The sequence below is a fragment of the Sceloporus undulatus genome, chromosome 4, assembly GCF_019175285.1.
Source record: "Sceloporus undulatus isolate JIND9_A2432 ecotype Alabama chromosome 4, SceUnd_v1.1, whole genome shotgun sequence".
In the NCBI taxonomy this organism is placed as follows: Eukaryota; Metazoa; Chordata; class Lepidosauria; order Squamata; family Phrynosomatidae; genus Sceloporus; species Sceloporus undulatus.
Window position 1 is genome coordinate 241,074,641 of NC_056525.1, and position 5,719 is coordinate 241,080,359.

A 5,719-nucleotide genomic window follows, 5' to 3' on the forward strand; every position below is an offset into this window, starting at 1 on the left:
GTTTTATTTATAGACCGCTATTCCGCAATGATCATAGCGGTGTACAATAAAAATTGCAATACAAAATTAGCCCCTACCCACCCCCTCACTCCCTCCAGGCTGGACAATGACAGTTGGCCATGGAGGGAGGGCTCTGTCCCTTCAGGGCAGTCCCGATGGTGTTGGACCTGCCCTCTCACTCCCTCCAGGCTGGACGATGACAGTTGGCCGTGGAGGGAGGGCTCTGTTCCTTCAGGGCAGTCCCGATGGTGTTGGACCCACCCTCTCAGTCACTCCAGGCTGGATGGTGACAGTTGGAAATGATGCACTCATTTCACATCTAGCTACAGGGACATAGCCAGGGTCCTCTCCAGTTCCCCATCCCCTGATCCCCCACCACTCTCACAAGTAACATTCTTACAACCTGATGTTTTGCTGTTTTCCTACCTGCCATTTGCCCATTCTGTCTCCCCCTTCATCATAGCAGGTTTATAGCAGGCTAAAGAATGCTGTGTTGAGTTTCTTTTAGATTGTTGTGAAGATGGTATTGCTGTTCTGGCCTGAATATATTTTAGGAAATAGTCTTTTTTATCTGGCTGCTTATTTGAGGTTTTAAACAGAAGAGAAACAATGCTGTTATTGCACAATGGAAATCTTTAGGGGTCAACAAACAAAAGTTCATGGTATTTAAATCATGGTGGGGAAGGGTAGTGCAACCCCCTGATCTCCTTGTCTGCAGTTCAGGCAGCCAAGCAAACGTGTCAAACAGATATTTTCATTAACTGTGATTTCTATGTAGACCTGTCAATTAAGCACACATGGATGTATACACATGCCATGCCCAGTTGTGACACAATGTCTGGCCTGACCCACGTAGGTCAGATGGACAAGTCAACAGCCATTTCCCTACCTATAAACTTTTACTTCACTACAGAGCCAAGTTTACCCTGGAATACCCCAGTAAAAAACTTGTATAATTTTTTCCTCATTGGCTTTTCCATTCCTGTCAATATTCTATTGCGGGTCCCTTTGGAAATTTTATTCCCCAAGATTAATTTTGTAGATTCATGACGCTTTTACATAATAGTGTAAGAAAGATAAGTAGGTATGTAGATTGGTCCATCAGTCTCAGGGAGTCTACCATCTGTATTTTGACAGAAGGGAAAGGAAAGAGGCATGTCTAAGAAGGAATCAGTACGTGCAAATGCAGTTTCCTTTTTAAAAAAAATTGTTTCTTTTTTTTAATGCAGCTTCCTATAGTTTAGTTTTGCTTCATTTCTGAGGGGAGGACAAGAGGAATAAAAGCTAAAGATGAAGGGAAGGGGGTTAGATTTTGAACTAGGGATGGTCAGAAAGCACTGTATTGACAGGACATAGATGTGTAGGAAGGAGAATAACAGCCTTAAGGGACCATGGAAGAGAGCCTATTCTAAATCTTTCCTGATTGTGAAATGAGTTGTCATGTTTATGAAAAAGTAGTGCCCCAGTGCTTATGGAAACAATAGCAACTTATTCTCTCATTATCTTTATCCCAGGCTTGTCACCAGTGTCTTTTGACATGGTCTGGTGTTGTGATATGACAAGTACCCTCAACTTCATTCTTAATTCCAAGTTCTTTGCTGAATCTGAGCTTGGCTTGGAACATTTTCAACTTGGCCTACAAGCTTTTCCTTGCAGTTCTTTAGAGTTGCTTCTCTGTGCTACTTGAACAAATTCAACGACATAATCATTAAGCGGAGGTTATAAAAGGCCTTCTAGATAGGTCTAGAGACATAAGAGGACATTAGGGATAGTTATTGATGAAGAATAACTTGCAGAGCAGAAACCACATGCAAATCATGAGGATTAATAAGATACACACAGAGAGACACATGTGCAGTGGTGACAAGCTTAATTAGAGAAATCTGCTCTGGATTAGATACACAAAGCAATTTAATAGACACCTTTGCTTTAGGGATAAAAACTAAACCTTTGGTGAGAGATCAGAGGAATTCAGACTTCAATCTGTCATGAGGCAGACCTCCAACATGGGCACATGCACATTTTCCACCACAACTTGTCTGTTCTCAGAGTAGGTGACTCAGAATTTCTTGCTAATTGATGTTGCAGCACTTTTCAGAGATCTTAACTGATAACTATTTTCTGGGACTCTTTTGAACTGTAGTAGATATTTTTTTAAAAACTTGTGTCTCCTACCTAAAGCAATGATGTCCTCTGCTTGAGTTTATTTGTCATCATAAATCATTCTACCAAGCAGGCTGTCTTTGTGTCATGGTCCGTGTGTCATGGAAGTAGCTGATTACACGATCATATCAAAAAGGAAAGGCTGCCTTAAGCCTCCTTGTACTCCCTTAGCAACTTGCTAAATTGGTCTCCACGGACTTGGACGGCTTTGATTGTTCCATGCTTTAGCATTAAAATGAGATGTGTGGCAGCAGGGAGCCTGCCTTCCTCTTTCTTCACTGTGGTAAAATGTTACAGCACATGCTTAATTAAAAAAGAAAAAACAACTTTCATTCTTCTTTGTGGTCCCTGTGCTTCATACAAATGGGTCTTGCACCTGTGTAAATCCATCCATGGAATTTCCAGAGCACTGACATAAATAGTGTCATTAGCATCTCCCCTCAGTCACTATCCACATCCATGGATTCAGCATCCATTGACTGAATCATCCACAACTTGAAAATAATTTTTTAAATATCAAAAAAGGAAACCTTGATTTGGACAATTTGTATAAGGGGCGCACTATTTTAGTGTCCTATTGTATATCATGGGACCTGAACGTCCACAGATTTTCCATGGGAGATCCTGGAACTAAACCCCAGCTGACACGAAGGGCCCACTTTAGTAGTGTTAGTTTCCATCCCAGCCTCCCCATTACCACCACCACCCCTAGATTTCTTCCCAATGTTATCAGTGGTGTCATTGCCTCTTCTATGGGCACTAAGACTTACTTCAAAAGCTGTGCCTCTTCTGGGGGTAAAATAGCCACCACTGATAGCCACTTTCAGTGCCATTTTTGTCTAAGTGAGAGTCACTGTGAGGTCTTCTGTTTTAAGGATTTCGCAACTCAGGGACTTAAGAACTGGATGTGTTGGCTGAAGTTACATCTATGGAAGCAATCCCTCAGAGTTGTCGACCCAGCTCCCCCAAACAGACATCTCTACTCTGCTTCTGTCTCTATCTGTAAGAAGTGGCTGTTATTGGAGGATTTCACTGGTTCTTCCACCCTGAAATTGGCCTAGGAAGCCATGTCTTTCTCCAGGCCTGCTCCAACCATGCCATCTATGGAACCTCAAAGTAGCCCTGAAAGATTTGCCACAGTGTGGCATAAGATTGATGTCAATGGCTTGACAACTGGGTTGTGAGTCTGTCCCTGCCACAACTGCTCACCTGTCAAACCAAGAGGTGTCCTTAGCCATGTCAGCCCATTGCCCAGACTGAGAAGCATCAACATTGGCAGTGCAGAACCTGCCTTTATCATCTGCATTCCAAACCTTTCTGTCTCCTTCGCAAGGATGTGATCCAGCAGGCTTGGCATTGCGTGCCTCAATGACCTCATCCTCAGAGGGATGAGGAAGAGAGGGTGGGTGACACTTCACCGCAGTCTCCTTCACTCTTCACCTCTTCTGTGGAAGATGTTGGAGACACCATGTTGATGTAATCTACCAATGATCAGCACTCTTGCATGGAGCTGGTGTTGAGGATAGCCAAATATCTCAGCCTGGAGGTTAAGATGCAGCCAGTGTTCCAGCACATAGATGCTATACTTCTCATGTTGCCGACTCTGTTAGAGGTTGTGAAGCAGTCATGGACCAAACCATCTTCAGTACCCACAATGGCTAGGTGCCTAGAGAGTTTGCATAAGGTGCAATAGCAAAAGACCTCCCTCTTTTTCATCCATATGATGCAGAATTCAATCATCAGTGAAACTTTACAATCAAATCCCCTCCAAACTGAAAAGGACACAGCTTCAGTCTTTTTGGGAGGAGATTCTACTCATCCTCTGCATTTGCTTTTAGAGTGGACAGTTATCAAGCTTGCATGGCATGGTATCAGCAGTTCCTCTGGAAGAAGATGGCATCCTACATCCCATACTCTCCGGAAGATCAAAAGAACGTTGCAGTGCTGTGCCCCCAAGAAGCTCACAAGTTGGCTTCTTATTAGATCCATGCAGGACAGCATGGATACAGACTGTACTGGAAATTTTCATGGCAACATTAATTGGCCTTTGTTGCTATGCTTGGCTGACCTCATGGAAGATATCTCTTCAATGCATGAAATGATAAAGCTATGGTTGGCCTGCACCATGGCTAAGAAGATGGGTTTGGGACAGTCTACCTGACCTATATTCTACCTCCAACCTTATTGGCATAAGCCCTGTCTTCCATCTTATGTGAGGTTTTAGTTCCCTCTGTGACAGTTGTGTCAGTTGATGCGCTCCCAGCACTCCTCTGGGCAGTCCAGGTACCAGCAATCATTGCCAGTCAAAAGTTGCAGTTCACAGGAAAGCAGCATATTTGACTCCTTCCTTTGTTTCTGCTGACGTCTCTGTGCCACCATTTTACCATTTTCATGCCTCCCTACCTCTTAGATCATCTTTCCAAGTGACAGCAGATTTGCTGAGACTCCTAGGCTTGTTTGCCAAGGCAGCATGATGGAGCTTCCTCACCTATTTCCCTCAATAGTTTTTTTTTAAACCCCTCATGCCGCATCTAAGAACCAAGGTGATAAAGATCTCTCTATACCTGGATGATTGGCTGGTCATTGCCCTGATGGAAAACAAGTTCTGGAGAGCCATAGGTAGGATCCTCTCTTTTCTTCTTGACTTCAGCCTTCAGATAAAAGTCTTGTCTCACCCCTTCTCTCTATCTTCCCTTCATAGGAATGATTTTGGGCTCCAGGCTTGCCCAGGCGTTCCTTTCTCCAATTTTCAAATTCTGCACATGAGGCAGGTCCTGGCACTAGTTGTCATGAAACTGCTGGGCCTTTTCACCGTCTCAATGGTTATCCCATGTGCAACTTTAGACCATGCAGCTTTAGTTCCTGTGACACTCCCATTTCATGAGGGACTCTACTCAGAAGAGATTGCAAATCCCATCTCAAATGTGCATTTCTCTCCAGTTGACAGCACAGATAGATGCAACGGTCAGGAGTGCCTGTTATCAGCTTCGGCTGATACAGTAGTTGCAATCCTTCCTAGAGTCGGATGACCTAGAAAGAGTTGGTAACCTCTCGACTTCTGCAACATGCTCTACATGGGGCTACCCTTATGCCAAGTTCAGAATTTTCAATTGGTACAAAATATGGCAGCCAGGTTGGCTGCAGGTACATCTAGAACCGACTACATAACACCTGTTCTGAAATCTCTGCATTGGCTGCCAATTAGTTTCCGGGCAAGATACAAGGTGCTGGTTATTACCTTTAAAGCCCTACATGGCCTGGATCCAGACTACTTGCAGGAGCGCCTTCTTCCACATAATCCACCCCACACACTTAGATCCTCTGGGAAGAATCTGTTGCAGCCAAAGAAGACCAGATTGGCTGCATTGACCCAGAGGACCTTTTCATCTGCTGCTCCTAGGCTTTGGAATGACCTGCCGGACAAGATCCATCATATTACTACTCTAGAAGCCTTTTAAAAAACAGATTTAAAACATTAAAACAGATCTCTTCCGGCAGGCCTTTCCAGATTGGCCCTTCTAGATTGGCCTCCCCCTCACCAAGGGGGGGGGGGCAT

The 5,719-nt window shown here is 44.1% G+C and overlaps 1 protein-coding gene across 5 annotated transcripts in view; it reads left to right on the plus strand.

Annotated features, from left to right (window-relative positions):
- KHDRBS3 (KH RNA binding domain containing, signal transduction associated 3) overlaps positions 1–5,719 on the plus strand; it is a 141,999-nt gene that overhangs the window by 120,510 nt on the left and 15,770 nt on the right. The window lies entirely within an intron of this gene.